This window comes from Haematobia irritans, chromosome 2, assembly GCF_050003625.1.
Source record: "Haematobia irritans isolate KBUSLIRL chromosome 2, ASM5000362v1, whole genome shotgun sequence".
NCBI lineage: Eukaryota > Metazoa > Arthropoda > Insecta > Diptera > Muscidae > Haematobia > Haematobia irritans.
Window position 1 is genome coordinate 111,178,673 of NC_134398.1, and position 22,872 is coordinate 111,201,544.

Below are 22,872 nucleotides of genomic sequence, written 5' to 3' on the forward strand. Positions count from 1 at the left end.
ACAGACAGACAGACGGACATCGTTAAATCGACTCAGAATTTAATTCTAAGACGATCGGTATACTAAACGATGGGTCTCAGACTTTTCCTTCTTGGCGTTACATACAAATGCACAAACTTATTATACCCTGTACCACAGTAGTGGTGAAGGGTATAAAAATCGCGGATGCGACTTTTTGGAACACCTGTTTCTTTACGAAGGAGTTGCCAGATCGAAACAAAATTTAACATGTGTTCATAACAGAGATGGAAGTTTCCAAAACACTTAACTTTTTTCTGTTTATACCGCGCTTTTTGTCCTAGGCTAAGAAGTTTCCGAATTGCCCTCGTATCTCCCGATAAAATTGCATAAAATGCTGACGTTATATTTAAATATTAAGTCCAGAGATTTTGTAAATGTGTAAAAATTTTTCCAATCGAACAAAAATGTTATATTTATGGGGGAAATGTGAAAAACATTTTTACCAATCGAAATCACTATATGTTTATTTCAACAAAACTACAAATTAGTAATGTTATGACATTTTTTCCATTGCTCTTTGCAATGTTCGACTCATGGTAAAATAATTCCCAGATAGTTGCAGTATTATAAAAACAGCAAAATTCAAATACACCCAAATGTCAGTTTTGTTTACAAATTTAATGTTAACATAGTATACAAAAGATATTAAATATTTTCAATTTGTTTTGTTTACATTTTAATGTTAGTTACCAATAGTTAGTTACCAGTAGTAACCAGACATGTTTTTGACAATAATAACCTGTGGCATGTAAAATGTAACCAATAAAATCTACGTAACTAATAGTAACCTATGTAACCAATAGTTGCCTATGTCACCAATAGTAACCATACACATTTTTGACAATAGTAACCTGTGGAATGTAAAATGAAACCAATAGTAACAAGACATGTTTTTGACAGTTGGATGTACTCAGCTGTGAACAGCTGACTGTGATGTATTACCTTTAGTAGTTGTATCATGGTTCGACTGGAGGAGAATGTACTCGTATTAGTAGTTTATTTCAATAGTATTTTTAATTTAAATACTTCAAAACTCGAACAAACAAGTAATTTCGTAAATAAATATCGGTATGAACATGGAAAAACTCCGCCACGCCAAGCATTTCATGAATATCGAATACAAATTGTCACCACTATGTTGCGAGCAACATGTCGATGGGCTGTTGGACAAACATCCTAGGGATCAAATAGATCTGTATAAATATTATTAACCTCCGACTACAAACTGATATGGCATATAAAAATAATTACGAGAGGTTTTTGCAACAAAGTTTCTTTGAAAAAGCTATATTTAAATATACTTTAATTTTTGAGCAGATAAAACTATATATACACGGACGAAAAAGACTGTTTTTCATATGTTTGGGTATAAACATTATATGTTTGGAACTCAAAGTTTTAAACACAATATTTTTGAGTGCAAACATATAATGTTCATAAACTAGCATAATATGTTTGGGACATATATGCTAATATGTTAGAACATATTATGTTTGGGACATAAAATGTTTGTAAATATAATATGCTTGGATTCAAACATATATTAATTTAGAAATAGCCCATAAACATATATGTGTTTACAAAGAGAGTCAAAGTGTATGCTGGAAGTAAAATAATGAAAGTAACCAATTGGCGCATTAAAAATATATACACAAAGAAAATTTAATTAAATATAGGAAAAATATAAACAAGTATAAATTTACATGTTATGAGTAAACATATATATGTTGTGATATAAGACTTCCCAAAAATTGTATATGCTTAAGTAAAATATTAAAATGAGTATTCATTCGGAACCAAGATAAAATATATTTGAAAAAAAACATGAGTTTTGTTTATCATTTTCGCATTACGGGCACAATTTTTTTGTTTCGTCAAAACAAATCGGAACGTAGGACGAGTAAGTCAAAATATTCAAACAAAGGTAATTAAAGGGATCTTCATAAAAACTAACGAAAGGGCACTATACACTGAACAAAAAGCATGTCCGGTTCCAAAGATTGTGTCTCCACTTTAACAATTTTTGTATTGATTCTGAACCAAAGAAGCGGAGAATACAAGTAAGGATGCTTTTAAGACACAATTCTCTTTTAAATGGGGTTTTGTGTACTTGACTCTACGAAGCACATTTCAATTTTTCGCTTTTTCAGCTTTTTTTTTCATATGCTACAAAATGTCCGTTAAAAACAAGACTTCCAGTAGAAATTATGCTATGTTTCAAGTAAAAAATGTCTTTAAATTAAAGTATTGAAAAACATATCCTATTTTTTAATGATTTTTGCCTTGTAGTCAAGATGCAAAAATACAACAAATTTAAAGACAATTTCATTAATTTTAAAGAATTTTTCTGAATTATTAAAGTCATGTTGACCTTAGTCCAAAAATTTGTTCTTTCATGTTATGATACCCATTTTTAAGTCAAATCACTTAATTATAACGACAACACGACTTCATTGAAAGTATCGACCTTTGAACATGGAAAAAACTTTATATTAGAGAAATGCGTCTTCTAAGCTAAGCAAAAGTTGTATTCTTATTTTAAGGACATGAACTCTTTGGCCTCTCGACAATATTTTTTCAGTGCACTCTTTTTAGAGTTGTGAAAGTAAAATGAAAACAGGGCGAAACAGTGACAAATTAAACAGTAAGATCTATAAAAACAAAGATTAGTTCCTCTTTATTAATGAGTAGTCCAAGACGAGTTGACGGATTTTTTCGAAAATAAAAGCGGGCATTGAGTTCGAGTTTTGCCGCTAAAATTATTTCTCATTTTAGCGGCAAAACCAGAATAACATTACAACTTTTTCCGGTAAATTGTATTATAACATGGTGGGGAAAGATCCAAAGCAACAATTGAATAAGTTTATTTTCTTTAAAAGAAATTATTAAAGAAAAGTAAACGGGTAAACATGGCCATTTTAACGTGATAATGCCAATTTATACCGGCCTTAAGAATTAAATTAAGTACAAAATTATTCGTTAATAAAAATTCATATTTATTTGTATTTCTAAATTAATGGTGTTACATGCTAGCAAACAATTGTTCACACCAAAATAAATTTATGTGCTGTTTTAAAATTACTGTTTAGAATTTAAATATAATGTGCTTTTGAATGGTTATCGTTAACCTTAGGATTCGATGGAAAAATATTTATATATACTCGACTTCACGTTCTTCTTTTGTAAGAGTTTTTGAATTTCTTCGAAAATTTTAAACTTGTATACAAAAACCTTTATTTGTTACACAATTTTTATTGTTGCAATAAAAAAATAATATTTGATTTGAACTCAGTCCATTTCGTTTATATCAAGCACTTTTCTTTTCTGACTTTAAGTCTTTTATAAAACACACTTTACAATTTCGTAGTAAAAATTTAATATAATAGTATGTAATGCTGAACACCTTTTCGGGAACTTCCGAACGTATCTGGAATATATGTTAAAAAATATATAAAAAAATATAAAAAAATGGTGTTGGTCGAAGCAGGGATCGAACCCAGGTCCCCTGTCACGCAAGGCGGACGACCAACCACTGCTCCACGCTGCCAACAAATGTATGTTTAACAATGTTATCTTGTTAAACAATGTTATGTTTGCATCGGCTCGTGGGCGCCGCAAGCTATGCTATATAAATATAACTTATAACGATAATTATCTCTTGATGACCATAACAGCTATGTAGGCCAGTGGTTAGTGTGCTGGCTTACAAACTGTGTGGTCCGCTGTTCGAGTCCCCGTCCGGCAAAAGGTAAAATTAAAAAAAAATTATAAAATATAATAATTTCGTCTAAAATGTTTGTATTACAGAAAAAGGTCTTAAAAACTAAAAAACTAGTGGAAGTGAGAAAAATGTGAGGGAATATACAAAAAAAAATTGAGCACAATCTTCTTTGGGAGAAAATTCTTCTCTTATTTGAGGGTGTAGAAGCACCAGTCATTCCACAAAATCGTGGTAGTTATTCGAATGCACGTATTTATATTATTGAACTTTTCTAGGCTGACTTTTAAACATATTCGTCAAAAAAGCGAATACGACATTGTAAGAATGTTAACTCGATCTGGTTATCACTATTGTACCGTTCAAGTCTCTCATTTTAATTTAGCTCGCTCCTGCAATCCAATGAGGAAATCTTGACGGAACACCTTTCGCACACACACATACTCATACATAAATACATTTGTGATAAACGGGTATCGATGGATTACATCATTCCATAAGATGACGTCCAGAAAGGCATGACGACTGGCCATCGTTACACAGGAACAACAGAGAGCTGAAAGTGGAAAAGACAACAAGAAATAACGAAAGATCTTTGCAGACCCAGAGTATGGAAACCACAACATTTAGCCATACTGGTAACAACGTCACTTAAGCGTTATTTTGAAATTGTTGGTGCCGCCGCTAAGTGGTATGGCGCTCAATCAACTCCGTATTTTTTGAGAGAATATCCAGAGAGCTTTTCGAGGTGAGAGTTAATTGTAATACAAAAGCAATGGGAAGCCGGATGACAGGCAAATTCTCAACCATACATTTATCGCAAACTTGCATACAAATATTAGAGCGGTTCGAAAGATATTATCTTTCAGCAAAAAGTACCGCCGACGACATACCAATGCTCTGGTCAAGTAACAATCGGAGAATGTATACCTGCCATTACACTGAAAAAAAAACAGTGAATCCACCAGGAAGAAAACTTTTGGTTAACTTTAGAAAATTTTGAATATTTTTAGAAAATTTCAACTAAACAATATTACAAACGCTGGCATCACGCTGATATCACAAAAATAAGTAAATATTATTCAATAAATTCAAGAAAATTTATTAGACTTAAAAAAAATTTTTCACTTGTTAAAGAAAATTTTGTAGTTTGAAGGAAGAAATTGCCAGAATAAATTTTTTGACATACGAAGTTTATGATGGAAGCATTTGTAGTAAAATTTACAAATTTAAAGAAATAAGGAACTATTTTGTGAGAAATACGAATTTAGTAAATCGTTATGCTTAATTTGCGTATAATTTTTTTAGAAAGAAATCTAAAATCCTTTCGAAATCTTGAGAAATATTTTCTAATATACCATATGTAAAATTACTCTATTTCCGTGTTTGTTTAATAATGTACATAAGGTAAAGTGAAAAAGCTTACCCAGTTCCAAAGATTTTGCCTTGACTTTGCCATTTAGAATTCACATTAATTTTTTTGTATTCGCTTTTTCCATTTGTCTCATTATGTCCTTCATAATTATATTAAACGCAACTTAAAATTTCAAATTCAAATTACAAAAAATACAAATTAAAGCGATTTCAAGTTATCGAAAAATAGTTTCCGATTTATAAAAGTCAGAAAAGGCAGGAAAAAGTGCAATTTCTCTTTTATATGCACATTTACACCATGGAAAGTCGAATTGCCTAAATCTAAGAACAAAGCGTCTTCAATGCGTTGAGTAACCGCCCCATCTAGAAAAAATCATAATATTTGATTTTAAATACTGACATAAACAAAATAGTGTTTGCCCATATTGGATACCCAACCTAATATTTTTATATCTGTTTCCCCCTTCCGAGGTTATATGAGTAACCTACTACTCGTTCACTTTATTTACGCTTCGCCAGTCATCGTCAATCGAAACCCAAGTCAAATGTGGTACCCATTATAATGTTAAACTATTTATTTAACCACTCACTCTCTCACATACACATGATGGACTTGTATCATGTGGAGAACAAAGCCACGGGACCTGCTTGATATAACAAGTCGTCTTCAGTGATGGTAAATATGGTATGGGTACATAGAGAGTACCGTATTTTGTGTACTTCTCATGTGGGAATTTAATTTTAATTAAGTGGATATTTAATTGCTTAATTTGTGTTCTGGTACTATACATTTTTGAAGTAAAGCAAATTTTCTTAACTCTTAACTATATACATATCTATAGTTAAATATCACTATTTCTTTTAAGATACAACCAGAAAACAATTCTTACGTCTTAAAATTTTGATTGACGAAATCAAGTTTTTAACATCATAACGCAATTTTAAAAAATATGTTTTACGGAAAATATATAGTACTTCTGCACCCAGAAAAAAGTGACCACTTTTTTAAGTTAAAATGAACTCATTGTGAAGAAAGTTGAACTTCGTATAGCGCCAAAGACATTTTTATTTGTTTGAACGGTGTGATTTTCGTAGAAATTAGGTAGAATACATTCCATATATTAGTTAGCATTTTCCTATATTTATGTACCACTATATTACAGATTGAAAAAATGTAACTGAATTGAATTCATATAAGGATTGATTTTAATGAACTTTTTTCATTCATTTGGACATATCTTACATATTTGTGGTAAACCTTTTACTTCAAAATTAGAACTGCTTACCTTCGTTTTTAAATACAGGTTTATTTTATTTATATAGGCATTTTTTCTTCAATAAAAGACATGTTTTATTAATATATGAAATATATTTATTAAGAATTAACAGCATCGACCTGCCTTGAAATATTAGTTTATTATACCACTATTTCCAATTTCCATGTAAAGTTACCAACTGTAAAACGCAATGCTTTTCTTCTTCTTGTTCCTTTCACTTTTAATAAGATGCTGCGTAACGATTTTGTCCTCCTTTTACAATTTCAATACCTACAAATATAAAAAATCATAAACCATTTTTTTCACAAAAGGTTAGCGTCACTATATGAATGTTACCTGATAATCGTAGATACCAAAATGAAGACGAGTGAAGGGGTTGTTATTCTGTTGCTGTTTTCTTTATTTATACACCATCACGAACATTGATAGACTTATTGTTTGTTATTTATGTTCAATAATTTTGAAAAAAACGAAAAATTTTCTCACTAATTTAAAATAAAAATATTTTATTTGTTATTTATTATATTATTTTACTATATTCTTTTTTAACAATCTTTCCGTATACCATAACAACGCGATTCCAACTAAAAAAAACAACCCACGCGCAAGCATATCGATTATATCGATGACAGGTATCAATTACAGGTAAATAAAAGAAATATAGGAAAATATAGGAATTTCCTATATTCTAAGAAGTGTGTTTCCTTATGTTTTGAAAGGATTGATACTTCTTGGTACGAATGAACTAAAATATTTTTCTATGCCAAGTGTTATTCGTATGTATGATAAGCTTTCTATAATAAAAGAATTCAGTGTTATCGTTTTCTAAGAAATTTTACTAAATTAGAGGAATCTTGCCTTTAGTTCGGTTTTTGTTTATTTTTACGAATGCTTTGTTATCAGTGAATAAAATTTTCTTTTTCAGTAGTAAATTCTTATACCCAGCGAAGAAAACAGTATTAGTAAAATTCCATGCCTTATTCTAGTTAATGAACTATTCCTAACTGCTTTCAGTTTAGGATTTTTTTACTGAAACAAGTAAATTTTATCATTTCACACAAAAATTTAACTTAATGGAAATAAAATGGCTAAACTAAATTGATAAACATTTTTTCCTTTAGTTTCGAAGGAGCTTTTTTCTGGGTGTGTGTAATCTGAAACCAGAACTGAAAACCAAATTTTGTTCGATAATAATATTTATCAGAGATACAAAAAAAATCTGAGTAGTGTAAAAATATATCTAATCCCTATTTTCTGCTCAAATCAAATTGTTTATTTGTAAACAAAAACTTAGTTTAATGCGCACTGTATATTTTAAGATACAACAACTATTTTTGTAAAAAAAATATATACAGATGTTCTTTTTTTTGACAAATTTGTTGTTATATGTTTTTTTTCTCGGAGGAATCGGTGTTCTTGTGCATTTAAGGGTCAAAGTAAAAGCTGATCTTAAGAAATAATCATTAAATGAAATAAGCCATTAAATTTTTGATTAATTATTAGAAAATTAGAAAATCAATGTTAATGTTAAACTCATATTAGCGAATGGCTCTAATTCAAAATACGACCTGTATTTATGTCCTGTACCCCTATCTCATACGAAAGTTTTTGTCGTGTTAAGACAAACAAACAATTTCAAAACGTTTTCGAAATAAATAAATAACTTATAGATTTTTTCCAAAAGCATTAAAAATCATTTTGATCCACTCCTAAAAATGGATTCTCCCGTTGTTCGTTTTAAATTTATTTCACGATAATTAAATAAAATGATTTGAACCAGTTGAACTTTTAAAAAAATCAAATAAAGACATACATACTACTTTAAATCTATTTCTATTAAGAGTACTGATCTTGTAACGACAAATTTAATATATATATATATATATATATATATATATATATATATATATATATATATATATATATATATATATATATATATATATATATATATATATATATATATATATATATATATATATATATATATATATATATATATATATATATATATATATATATATATATATATATATATATATATATATATATATATATATATATATATATATATATATATATATATATATATATATATATATATATATATATATATATATATATATATATATATATATATATATATATATTGGGCTTTGCCCAAATAAATTTGACAAGCATACTTTTCCTCTGTTGGTTAAGCTACACTTGTAGTTTAGTCAATGTATGGCTTTAAACTGATGCCAACGTTTGTAATACTGTTTAGTTAAAATTTTCTAAAAATATTCAAAATTCAAAATATTCTAAAATTAACCAAAAGTTTTCTTCCTGGTGGGTTCACTGGTTTTTCAGTGTGGACACCCACGGTCACCTAACTTTTGTCCACATTTGAGAGGTGTCCAGTTATGAGAGGTTAATTTGAAGTGGTTAATATAGCAAACGTCCTCAGACAACTGTTCACTTTTGCACTCAAAGTGAACTCTCTATTTCACTAAAGCCAATTTAACTTTATTTTAGTTCATGGAATTATTATGTTTGCAGAAAGTTTCCTTTACTGTAATCATTCTTGCGTACGTTAGTTAAATTAACTAACAAATGGGAAAAATTATACACAAATTAAGCATAAAGATTTACTAAATTCGTATTACTCACAAAATAGTTAATTATTTCTTTAAATTAGTACATTTTACTACAAATGCGTTCACCATGAACTTCGTATGTCACTAAAGACATTCCTGCAATTTTGAACTCTAATTTTTTCTTCAATCTGCAAAATTTTCTTTAACAAGTGAATAAAATTGTTTATGTCTAAAAAATTTTCTTGAATGTGTCGAAAAATTTTTTCTTATTTTTGTGATATCGACGTAATGCCAGTGTTTGTAATACTGTATAGTTGAAAATTTCTAAAAATATTTAAAATGATCTATAATTAACCAAAACTTTTCTTCGTGATGGGTTCACTGTTTTTTCAGTGTAAGGGCAAATTTCTTTAAAGTAATGAAATTTTAATTAAAATAAAGTTTATATCTTTGCCCCAAAAATTTTTTTATTAAATTTAGGACACAAATTTTGGAAATTTGCGTCCATCCATTAATTCCATATGACTTTGAACTAAGGCAAATTTTCCTTAATCTAAACACACTTGTGGTTTAAAGAAATCGTCCTTAAATTAACTTAAATGTTGAATTTTTAGATTTAAAATAAAAACGCTTCAAATATAGGCTAAGACTTATTTTGAGGATTTAGCAACTTTGATTTAAAGTTGTTTTGGAACTAAGAAAACGGTTTTTAGTTTGAAGTATCCGTAATTTTATTGATCCTAGATTTAAAGCCAGATTGATATCTAAAAATTGTCTTTATTTTAAAGAAGCCAGAATCAATACCAAAATCCTTAAGAGAATATCAAAATCTTAGTATCCCAGTAAACTTTTCTTGAATGTACGTACATATTGATCCAAAAATGCGTGGAAGAAGTGCAAACTTTCTTAGCAGAACACGCATTTGGATAATAAAATTCATAGTTCGTTTGTTAAATTCATTCATTCATTCATGGTTAAATAATGTTATAGACCAAATTGAAGATGTTTGACCGTGAAAATAAACACGAAACGTGCGTCAGCTATTTAAAACAGTGCTAAAAGATAGTAGCTAAAATACACCCTTTATAATGTGCGGGAAAATCCATCGCATATTCTGAAAGAATAGATCGAGAAACAAAAAGTAGCTTTCGTAAATCAAAATCATCAAAAATGGATTAAGGGCCAAAGGGGCGACTAAATTGCTATCCCAACACGTATATAGATACTTGAAACAATGTTAAAATGATTTTTTCTTTTTTATAGTACAAGCATAAAAAATATGTTTAGTAAACGGGTGCCGTCTTCGAAAAGTTTAAACTTTTATCACCAATAAAATTTTTTGTTGCAAAAGTTTTATTTTTGCCATATATTTTTTTCTTTAAAAGCCACAGTCGATTTCATTTATATCAAACGCTATCCTTTCTGAAGAACGAATGACTTTATGCCGCAAATATGACGCATCTTTATGTTTCGTGGCAAAAATGCACTGCTCCGATTCTAAATTGACCCTTTCGAAATTGTACAAAAAATTTTTGAATATATGTGAAATTACATTATTTCCGTTTTGGTTCCACCCAAAACTTGGATTTTGCATTACATACTGATCTATAAATAGACATGCTTGCCTTTATGCGTTGTTTGTGCATTGATGAAATGTAATTTCTAAACTCTGAAAGAAGCGATTCAATATGGCAATCGCGAAATATTGGGAAAATAAATAAAATATTCAAAAGTCCTCGAGCTTGAAAAAACATTTATTTATTATAACAAAATATGTCGAAGAAAATCAAATAAAATTCTAATAAAGTAAATAAATCATGTGGAAGTATGAAATTAGTCCGAAAAGTAGAAAAAAATATGTTTTAATGTAATCTTTATTAAATTGCTGTTACATCCTGTACAAGGTCGAAGCTCTGTTTAATGAATACCCCTTTTAGCGAAAAATCAATTTAACGAACGATCTATTTCTTATCATTGAGTATTCTAAATAACGAACGGTCGAACAAAACTTACTTTCGATTTAACGAAAACAACAAAAAATCAGAAATATTTAGCAATTGTGAGAATTGTTTAAGGCCTTCGAAATTAAATGTTTGGAAGTAAGCTACGGGAAATAGACATACCCCAGGGCCGGTACAGGACTAGTCCCTGTTGTGATTGGACCAGTCCCAATCCTGGACAAAACGTAAGGAAGGGACCATTCAATTTAACATGGGTTTGTCATTGAACTCATTCCCAATGCCAAGTCCTGGGAGAACTTAGACAGCTCCTCATGAACCAGTCTGGGACAAACTCTTAAGAACCTCTTTTATATTGAGCATCCGAATCGCACCAGAACGGATCTACACGGATGAAAAAGACTGTTTTTCATATGTTTGGCTATAAACATTATATGTTTGGAACACAAATTTTTAAACACAATATTTTTGAGTGCAAGCATATAATGTTCATAAACTAGCATAACATGTTTGGGACATATATGTTAATATGTTAGAACATATTATGTTTGGGACATAAAATGTTTGTAAATATAATATGCTTGGATGCAAACATATATTAATTTAGAAATAGCCTATAAACATATATGTGTTTAGTAGCTTGGAGCGCTATTTAACAGGGAGCGATATTGAATTAAGTTGGTGGTTGTTGCTTGTTATTACAAAATTAACATTTTATTTTTCCTTGGGCAATTGATCAGCTACTTCTTTGATCCTTACAAACTGTGTGGTCCGCTGTTCGAATCCCCGTCCGGCAAAAGGTAAAATTAAAATAAAAAAAATCATACAATTGATTAATTTCTTCTACAATGTTTGTATTACAGAAAAAGGTGCTAAGAACTAAAAAATCTCGTGGAAGTGAGAAAGATGTGGGGGAATATACAATTGGGCAGAAACAAAATTTTGAGCATTCAGGTCGAAAACCTATGTTGTTAGCACCTATATTACTTGTTTATTTTCATAATTCATTATGATTGTAAATATATAAATAAATAAATAAAATTTTGAGCACAATATTGTTTGGGAGAATTTTTTTAAGCATATAATATTTTTGGGTGAAAATGCTTCCAAACATATTATATGTTCACATAATAACATATTGTTTTTTGGAAGACAACATTATTGAATTTGGATGCAAAAATACAAAATGTTTGGAACTTAGACTACCCAAACATATATTGTTTAGACCAATATGCTTTCAAACATATTATATATTGGAAGAGATCAAACATATAAATGTTTGGGCAATACCCAAAAATATATATGCTTGAAGCAAAATATGTTTGGGAGTATATGTTACAGAAGCGATTTTTTGTGAGCGTGTAGGTTGAAGAAAAAAATTGGAGTTCAAAATTGCAAGAATGTCTTTAGTGACATACGAAGCTCATGATGGACGCATTTGTAGTAAAATTTACAAATTTTAAAAAATAGTGAACTTTTTGTGAGAAAGGCGAATTTAGTAAATCTTTATGCTTAATTTGTGTATAATTTTTCTTCGTTTTGTAGTTCATTTGACTAACGCACGTCAAAAATTATTGGAGTATAGGAAACTTTCTTTAATTTTGACAAATGCATGGCAATTTTTTCATATGATAAAAAACCTACGATTTTCAATAAAAGTTAACATTTAAAATTATCTTTCGATGTAACGATTTTTTTTCTAAATTACGAAATGGCTTGACAACATATCATTCGTAAAATCGAGCTTCGACTGTACTTTTCTTCAAATGGGTTCTTGGTTTAATATTTCGTTTGGCTAGAATCTTTGCCATATTCACGGTATTCTATAATGCAATTCTCTTAAAAGCCGTTCAATTACATTTTTGTGACCAAATATCTTCAAAAATCTATTTTCCTTGCATACAACAACTTTTAAATCACACGAAAGCATTCCTTTCCATATCTCTTGCAGTTTACTCTTATGTGTACAAGTGTACAACATTTTAACAGTTTTTGTACTAAAAATACTTTAAATGAATTCTCTCATCACTGTTCAAATGCTCACAATAGTGATCAATCGAATGGATGGCCGAGCGATATGCCATGGCAAGTTTGTAGTCGGATTCAGTTGTTATTTTCAAACCGTGAGCTAAACGTTGTTAGCGAGCTAGAGTTCGGTAAAACAAAATAGGCCCGCTATAAACACTTGGGTTACAAACAAAACCACGTACTACAATTCCGTTTATTTCGTTGTTTCGAGTGTATGCGCGACTGTGCTTGCGTGTGTTTGTGCCATATTCGCTTATCGCCGAGCAATACGAATGAAATCGATTAGTATTATCGCTAATCTAGTAGGCTATCGCCTATTACTTCTACCAGGCAATCAACTATTCATAAGTGTTTGCATGTATGTGTCAAAGCGAGTTTTGTGTGTATATTTATTATTTAGCCCCCCACCCTGGGCATCACCGTAAACATTATAAAAAATACAATAGAAAAGTGTGCAAAAATCCACAGATACTTGTTCGAATAGCTACCTCACTGCACCTTTGGATTAAGCCAATAGGTCGAATAGTTAACGAGCAGCAATAGCAAAATTGAACGCATCCGCACTACCGTACTCACTTTTAGGGCTATATAAACAACAACAAAAACTCAACGCAATGTGGTTGTTCAATTAATATCGGCAGCATGTCCAACAACAGTAACAACATCGTCAATAAAATCATCTCCAATAATACACAAACCACACCAACAGCAGACATTCTTCATCACTCGGCTATTATTATAAATGTGCACTCGTATTCTGTATTTATTATCATAATTATAAATTTGTACATATAGTGGATTTGTTGTTATTGTAGTTGTTATGCTTGTTTATATTTCTTCATGCATTCTATGAACCATAAAAAGCTGGACGTACATAAAACGATTGTGTATTCAATTTGACATTCCATTTGCAACAATGTCGAATACTTTTGTGATGGACATATCTATACATGAAAAGCGGTGGGGAAAACGGATCATCGCCATTTTTATATTACCCAAAGAATTTTGACACATTAAACTTGTTAGGATGAATATGCACTAAAAACAGCTTGTCCGGTTCTAAAGATTTTGTTTTCACACCATATTTGATTTGACCAAGGTTGATTCCCAGCAAAAGAAGCAGGGAATTTCACTAAGGATGCATTGAAGACATAATTCTCTTTTAAACTTGAGTTTTGCTTTCTTTATAATATCAAACAAATTTTGCATCTTTGGTTTTTTGAAATTAAAAAAATATTTCTTGCTTTGAAATATCTGCTATAAATTGTATTTCTAACCTGACATTTACTTGTACATGAATAAATTTGTTGATGTGTTGCAAACACAGAACGAAAATTCTATTCAGGTTTCAAATTTATAGATCCTAGATTTAAAGCTAGATAGTAAAGCTCGACCGAAGCGGTTTGTTCGGCCGAAAAACAATAATCGGCCAAAGTCGGTTATTTTGTAATTAGAGAAATTTGGTGTGTTTTAGTTCAATATTAGCATATATTTTTTCAACATTCATAAAATAAATGTATTATTTTTTTTGTGTGAAGAGAGTTCACGTTAGCGAACGTCAGCGAATTTCAGAACAAAACATAGCCATATTCGGGAGGATTAAACGTTCTAGTGTGATAGTCTTTTATTTTTATTATTACACTGTTAGAAAAATATGTTTTTCATATGTTCCGATATAAACAAAATGTGTTTCGGGCACAATTTTTAAACACAATATAGTTAAGTGCAAACATGTAATGTTCCTAAAATTAACTCTAAATGTTTGGGACACAAATGTTAGTATGTTAGAATATATTATGTTTGGGGCATGAATGTTTCATAAAAATAATATGTGTGAATGTAAACATATATACACTTACAAATTTCGAGTAAACATATATATGTTGTGATATTTTATTCAGAGAGCGACAGAGAGAGAGAGAGAGAGTATAGAGAAAGAAATAGAGATGGAAACCGGGAGGGTTGACGAAAGATATCAACATAACACAGCGAGAGAATCAAAAGAGAGCAACTTCTGTGAAACCGCTTGTATGTTGTTTAGGAAAACTGTTTTATGATAAGGCCAAAAATTTGATATGCTTAAGTCTAATACTATTTAATTTGAATATTAGAATGAGTATTCGGAGTAAAGAGAATAGACATTAAAAAAAAAAACAGCATGTGTTTTCGCCTTGAGAGCAGCATTTTATGTATGTGTGGACATGGGTTTTGTTTATCATTTTGGCATTACGGGTACAATTTTTTTCTTGGTTCGTTAAAAGAAATCGGAACGTACGAGGAGTAAGCCAAAATATTCAGACAAAGGAAATTAAAAAGAAACGGTGGAAAGTATACAAAAATTACAAAGGGATCTTCATAAAAATAACGAAAGGACACTATACTCTTTTTAGAGTTAGGACAGTAAAATGAAAAAAGGAGGAAACAGTGAAAAATTAGACAGTAAAATGTATAAAAACAAAGTTTAGTTCCCCTTTATTAATAAGTAGTCCAAAAGGACTTGACGGACACCTTCAAATATAAAAGCTGGCATTAAGTTTGAGTTTTGCAGCTACAACAATTGGAAAAGTTTATTTTCTTTAAAATGAATTATTAATGAAAAGTAAAAGGCAAAACAGGGTTATTTTAGAGCAATAATGCCAACTTAATACTGGCCTTAAAAGTAAAAATGAAATTAAGTACAAAAAAATGGTGTTAAATGCTACTAAAAAACTGTACACACCTTATTATTAAATTATTTATGTATGTTTATACTCGACTCCACATTCGTCTTTTGTTAGAGTTTTTGAATTCCTTCCAAAATTTCAAACTTTTATACCAAAAACAGTTTTTTATTACAAAATTTTTATTTTTCCAATAAAAAAATTATATTTTATCCAAAAGCTCAGTCCATTTCGTTTATATCAAGCACTGTTTCTGACTGTAAATCTTTAATAACCCACATTTCGAAGTTTCATTATAAAAATTTAATATAGTATAAATATAAATGTGTAAATTAAAAAAAAAATTGGTGTTCGGTCGGAGCAGGGATTGAACCCACGACCCTTTGCATGAAAGGCGGACTTGCTAACCATTGCTCCACGTGGCAAACAATGTTTCTGTTAAATAATATTTTGTTTGCATCGGCTCGTGGGCGCTGCAGACTATGCTACATAAATATAACGATAATTGTCTATTGATGGCCATAACAGCTACGTAGCCATCACACTATCTACGTAGTAGATAGTGTGATGGCTTACAAACTGTATGGTCCTCGGTTCGATTCTCCGTCCACGAGAAAGGTAAAATTAAAAAAAAAAATATATAAAATTGAATAATTTCTTCAACATTATTTGTATTACAGAAAAAGGTGCCAAGAACTAAAAAATTTCGTGGAAATGAAAATTATGTGAGGGAATGAGCACAATCTTCTTTGGGGAAAATTCTTCCAAGCATATAATATTTTTGGGCTCAAAATGCTTCCAAACATACGATATGATCACATTAAAACAAACATATTAATGTTTCGGCAGCATCCAATAATATATATGCTTCCTACAAAATATGTTTGGAACATATGTGAGAGAAGCGATTTTTTTGAGGGTGTAGTAATATTAAAAACATAATTTAATTTCATGAAAATATTAAAAAAAGAGATCGGATAAATTCATGGGGTACGGAATTATAACGCAATTTAAATTAATAATAATTAATAGAAAGCCAAACTAGATCACAAAAAATTGCGTAGATGTATTTGAAATTGTACTTGGCATTGTGAATCTGCTTTTAACGTCAAATGTAAGAAAAGGCGTGTTCATGTTACCGCTAGTGAACTGTAGAGTGAATCGTATGCACAAGTGAGTGTAAAGTTTGCGTACTGTAGACAAACTTGAGACGTCTGTAACTTCATGGTCTATGTTTATACGGCAATTCTTGTTCTCCAAGGAAAGTCTATAGTGAAATCGCGGTAACGTGAACTAATTAAAAGCACGTTAGCGAACTTCGAATTTCAGAACAAAAAAAGCTATATTCAGTATTTGTACACGTTCTAGCGTGATAGTCCTTTATTTAATATTACTAGTAACAAAGTAATATTAAAAACTTAAATTATAAATCTAATTTCATGAAAAAATTTAAAAAAGAAATCGGAAAAATATCACAGGGTATGGAATTATAAAGCAATTTTAATTAATAATTAAAATTCATAGGGGTATTTGAAATTGTATTTGACATTGGGAATCCGCCTTTAACGTCAAATTTCATGTATTTCAGCGTTGCCCAACACCTTATGACAAAAAAAATTGTTCATGTTACAGAGGTTTCGAGTTTGTTCACTTACATTTATTTTATGAAAATTGTATGAAAACGATTCATAATTTTAAAACATATTGGTTTTGAATGAGTACGGATAAATACATAGTTTTAATGAAATTTTTTATATGATAACTAGAAGTGCCCATATGTAATAGGTACTTTTAGTTAATGTGGTATCACAATGGACTGAATAGTCTAAGTGAGCCTGAATCTTAATCGGGCGTCCACTTTAACCTAACCTATATTATAAATGAAGTATACATACTTTTCGATACTGAAAAAATATGTACTTTTACATAATAGATTAAAACGTCATACATTAAATATAACTTTTTCTTTTGCATTTCATTTGCCCTAATTGCATACATAATAGGCCCATTAATTACAAAAATCCGTTAAAGCCCACCAAACAAGAAAACATAATTTTATATCATTTTAATTTAGTTATAAACATGAGCAATTGAAGCGTTAAAGTTGCTTTATTTCATCAACCTTTCCAGTAATAAATAATCTCTCGATCACGACAGCGAATCAAACTGGACTGAACAAACCAAACACAGTAAAGACACGTGTTAACTTAAAAAACGCTATGTTTGTCTTTTTTGTCTCGTATTGTATACTTGTATTGTTTGTATGGTATGCTTGTATTGTATACCTATGAGAGTAACACTATATTGTGTCTCTCTCACGCTAAGAGAAAACCAGTATTTTGGATATATTATGTAAAGTTTCATGAATTGTATGAAAGAGTACATGCACATTATTAAAAAGATAAAAATTTATAATAACAAATATTTACGCAAAAATATATTACGCAAATACATCTATTTTATGAAAGAGTCCATAAATTATTACAAATGTACCAATTTATGTACAAATTCGTATTTTATTTTTTTGTGTGTAGCGTAAGAAAAAGCGTTATCGCGAGTGCACTGTATAATGTATGCGCACTGCAAACGAAGAACGTTCAAATTAACCTCTCACATGCGGACAAAATTTAGGCGACCGTGGTTTCACTGTATTATGGTACATACACTACCCATTTGCAATCTATTGTAAAATATGTTATACTGCAAAGCTTAAGAAATATATAAAATACTATTTCATAAGCAAAGGAAGTACAAATATTTCAAATTGTGCATAACTTATTATCATATCAAAATGAATATGACCAACAAAAATTAAATCAAGTAGTCCGGACAGCTAAATTTGTTTGTTTTGTTTCGAAGCAGTTTTTAGTTTATTGTTTGTTTAGTAACTAAAACAATACTTATAATAAAAGGTGAGGGAGCAAGAACGTTAATTTGGGTGTTGCAATGCTTGTCTGCAAACATTTCAATGTATCAAGTCATCTATCCACTGTCAAGTGAAGATCAAATACACCCTACAAATAATCGCCTATGTAACATATACACCCAAACATACATTCTCAAAAAATACTTAATAATTCCGCTGAAATATATTTTCCGATTTTTTTCAAAAAAAAATATGTAATGGCAAACATTTTACCCATAGCATAACCTTTCTTAAGCAGTCATTAACGTTTACTCAGCAACCTAAACTTTTAGTTATTGTAATTAAACTTGGAGTTTACATATTTTTACATGTTTTTCGTTATCTATATTGTTTCTCTATTCTCTCCCGCTCTCTCTTTCTCTCTGTGACGTTTTTAAACATGTTATACTTGTTTATGAACATTATATGCTTGCCCTTAAAACTAATATGCTAAAAGTTTGAGTTCCAAACTAGAGGTGTGCACGTAAGTAATAGTTTACTCACGCTCACGCACACTCACGACAGAAAAATCATACTCACGCACACTCACGCACGATATTTTTTGGTAGGACTCACGCACACTCACGAAAAGAAAATTTGTATTCACGCACACTCACGCACGAAAACGTCGGGACTCACAAAAAACACCGTGACTCACGAAAAATATCGTGACTCACGAATAATTTTATGATTAATTTACCCTACCGAAGTGTCTGAAAACATGAGCATTATTAAATCGAGAGTGTTATTAAACTCTTAACATCTCAGGTGTCACTAGAATTGTAATTGATTTTAACTCTTAAGCGTTTTATGGTGGTGAGCAGGAATATTGTCGTGAGTGTAATTCATTACTCACGCACACTCACGAAGATATTATTTTCGTGACTCACGCTCACGTACGACATTTTGGTTTGTTAATCACGCTCACGCACACTCACGCTGTTGTCATGAGCGTGACTCACGACTCACGCACGAATCACGAAAATTTTCGTGAGTCACGACAATTTCGTGTCACGTGCACACCTCTATTCCAAACATATAATTTTTACACCAAAACGTATGAATTCAGCAGCAGGGGATAATCCCTCTCAGTGATGCTGGTTACATTTCTGGTGTTTCAAAGCTTCTCTAACTGGTTTCATTACAATGAGGATCGCCGTTCGAACTCGGCTATAAAAAAAGGTCCCATGTCATTGAGTTTAACATAGAATCTCCTGCCCGATTCTATGTTAAACTCAGTGGTAAGAGAGAATTTCACTTCTGTGGTATCACAATGGACTGAATAGTCTAAATGAGCCTGAAATATCGGGTTGTCATATATACCTAACCTAACCTAGTCCGTGTATATTACGCAGACGAATCTGCTCGGTTTTTGAGACTGGTCCCAAAAAAAACTATGGGTTCACCCAAGAATGACTTTATCACCTGAAATAAATCTATAATAAGCTAAATTGACTTTTATGTCATACTCTGAAGCAAGTGGATCGCGATGGATGACAAAGTTTTCATTATTAGATTGGTTAAAAAAACATTTTTATGAATGAGTTTTAACCCCGGTCGACAAGTTGGAAGTCAATACTGACCCTAACTTTCGAAACCTATTTTCACCCTCAATGGATCGGAATTTATTTCGGAATATCAAAGTACCCCACAGCAAATATCTTTTACGCCCTATTCCCAATGAAAAACAAGTAAGGAAAGTCTAAAGTCGGGCGGTCACATTTGTTGGGTTCTTTATATAAGTGTTTTTGTTCCCATATACATACAAATCTGACTCGATCTGGACAAAATTTGTTATACTTCTACAAAATCTTAGTAAAAAATGTTTCCCATATTTTTTACTAACAAAATGTTAGTAAACAAGTATATACAGCACTAAGTTCGGCCGGGCCGAATCTTAAATACCCACCACCATGAACCAAATATTAGGGTTTCCTTTGAAATTTCAGGAGGGCTTGAGGACTTGAGGACACTTCCCGAAGATAAATTTAAATATTTCTCCTATGAGGACTATATCTGATTCTGGATTTATAAGAACCATTTTTGTTTGTTTGTTTTTTAGAGGAGTAAAAGTTTTAGAGAAGTAAAATCGGGAAATCGGTCTATATGGGGGCTATACCAAAATATGGACCGATACTCACCATTTTCGGTACACCTCTTTATGGGCCTAAAATACCTCTAGATTTCCAATTTCAGACAAATTGGATAAAAACTACGGTTTCTATAAGCCCAAGACCCCAAATCGGGAGGTCGTTTTATATGGGGACCATACCAAAACTTGGACCGATACTCACAATTTTTGGCACACGTATTTGTGGTCCTACAATACCTCTAGATTTCCAATTTTAGGTAAATTGAATAAAAACTGCGGTTTCTATAAGCCCAAGAAATAAAATCGGGAGATCGGTCTATATGGGGGCTATACCAAAACATGGACCGATACTCACCATTTTTAGCACACCTCTTTATGGTCATAAAATACCTCTAGATTTCAAATTTCAGGCATCACTTTCAGGATCACTTCGATTTCTATAAGCCCAAACCTGGACCGATATAGCCCATCTTCGAACTTGACCTGCCTGCAGACAAAAGACGAGTTTGCGAAAATTTTCAGCACGATTGCTTCATTATTTAAGACTGTAGCGTGTTTACAACAGACAGACAGACAGACGGACAGACGGACAGACGGACATCGTCTTAGAATTTCTCCCTGATCAAGAATATATATACTTTATATCGGAAATCGATATTTCGATGTGTTACAAACGGAATGACAAACTTATTATACCCCCGTCACCATTCTATGGTGGTGGGTATAAAAATATGGGAAACATTTACATCTGAAGCAATTTATAGGGATCAAAAGTGTATTTATGATTTATCGGTCGATAGATATGTATTTGAAGTATAGGAAAATTGGATTCATTTTTAAAAGTTTTCGACTTACCAGTGGCGTTCTTACAAGGAAAATGTGTGACGGAAAATCTGAACCGATTTCAATAAAATTCGGCATATATATATACACGGATGAAAAAGACTGTTTATCATATGTTTGGCTATAAACATTATATGTTTGGAACACAAATTTTTAAACACAATATTTTTGAGTGCAAGCATATAATGTTCATAAACTAGCATAACATGTTTGGGACATAAATGTTAATATGTTAAAACATATTATGTTTGGGACATAAAATGTTTGTAAATATAATATGCTTGGATGCAAACATATATTAATTTAGAAATAGCCTATAAACATATATGTGTTTAGTAGCTTGGAGCGCTATTTAACAGGGAGCGATATTGAATTAAGTTGGTGGTTGTTGCTTGTTATTACAAAATTAACATTTTATTTTTCCTTGGGCAATTGATCAGCTACTTCTTTGATCCTTACAAACTGTGTGGTCCGCTGTTCGAATCCCCGTCCGGCAAAAGGTAAAATTAAAATAAAACAAGTATATACATCACTAAGTTCGGCCGGACCGAATCTTAAATACCCACCACCATGAACCAAATATTAGGGTTTCCTTTGAAATTTCAGGAGGGCTTGAGGACTCTTCCCGAAGATAAATTTAAAGATTTAACCTATGAGGACTATATCAGATTCTGGCTTTATAAAAACCATTTTTGTTTGAGTTTTAGAGAAATCTCTTGTAAGTGTGCAAGAAAATTATAAAATAACGTCTTGATTTGAAATCTTAAATCTGTAGAAGTAAAATCTGGAAATTTTACATTGAGTTTCAAGCAATTTTCATGATCAGTGTGCCTTCTACACCCTCAAGAAGTGAAGTCAGTCTATATGGAGGCATTACCAAATGGACCAATAAAAACTTAATCCGATACACGTTTTTGTGAGCCTAAAATACCAGAATATTTACAATTTCAGGCAAATCAGATAAAAACTACGGTTTCTAGAAACCCAAAGAGTTAAATCGGGTGATCGTTCTTATACTAAAATATGGACCGATACTCACCGTTTTTATGACCCGAAAATACCTCTAGATTTCCAATTTCAGACAAATTGGATAAAAACTACGGTTTCTATAAGCCCAAGACCCCAAATCGGGAGGTCGTTTTATATGGGGACCATACCAAAACATGGACCGATACTCACAATTTTTGGCACACGTAGTTGTGGTCCTACAATACCTCTAGATTTCCAATTTCAGGTAAATTGAATAAAAACTGCGGTTTCTATAAGCCCAAGAAGTAAAATCGGGAGATCGGTCTATATGGGGGTTATACCAAAATATGGACCGATACTCACCATTTTCGGCACGCCTCTTTATGGTCCTAAAATACCTCTAGATTTCCAATTTCAGGCAAATTGGATAAAAACTACGGTTTCTATA

General features: G+C 31.0%; 1 protein-coding gene across 6 annotated transcripts in view; it reads left to right on the forward strand.

The window, feature by feature from the left end:
- The first annotated feature begins 13,026 nt into the window (after nucleotides 1-13,026).
- dl (REL proto-oncogene, NF-kB subunit dorsal) overlaps nucleotides 13,027-22,872 on the forward strand; it is a 221,109-nt gene continuing 211,263 nt past the window's right edge. For 3 of the 6 annotated variants that reach the window (XM_075295887.1, XM_075295890.1, XM_075295893.1), the window contains exon 1: nucleotides 13,028-13,313. The gene's annotated coding sequence lies outside the window, so the exon portion shown is untranslated. Of the gene's footprint in view, nucleotides 13,314-22,872 lie in introns of all 6 variants that reach the window. The other 3 variants (XM_075295891.1, XM_075295888.1, XM_075295889.1) reach the window with 3 other exon arrangements.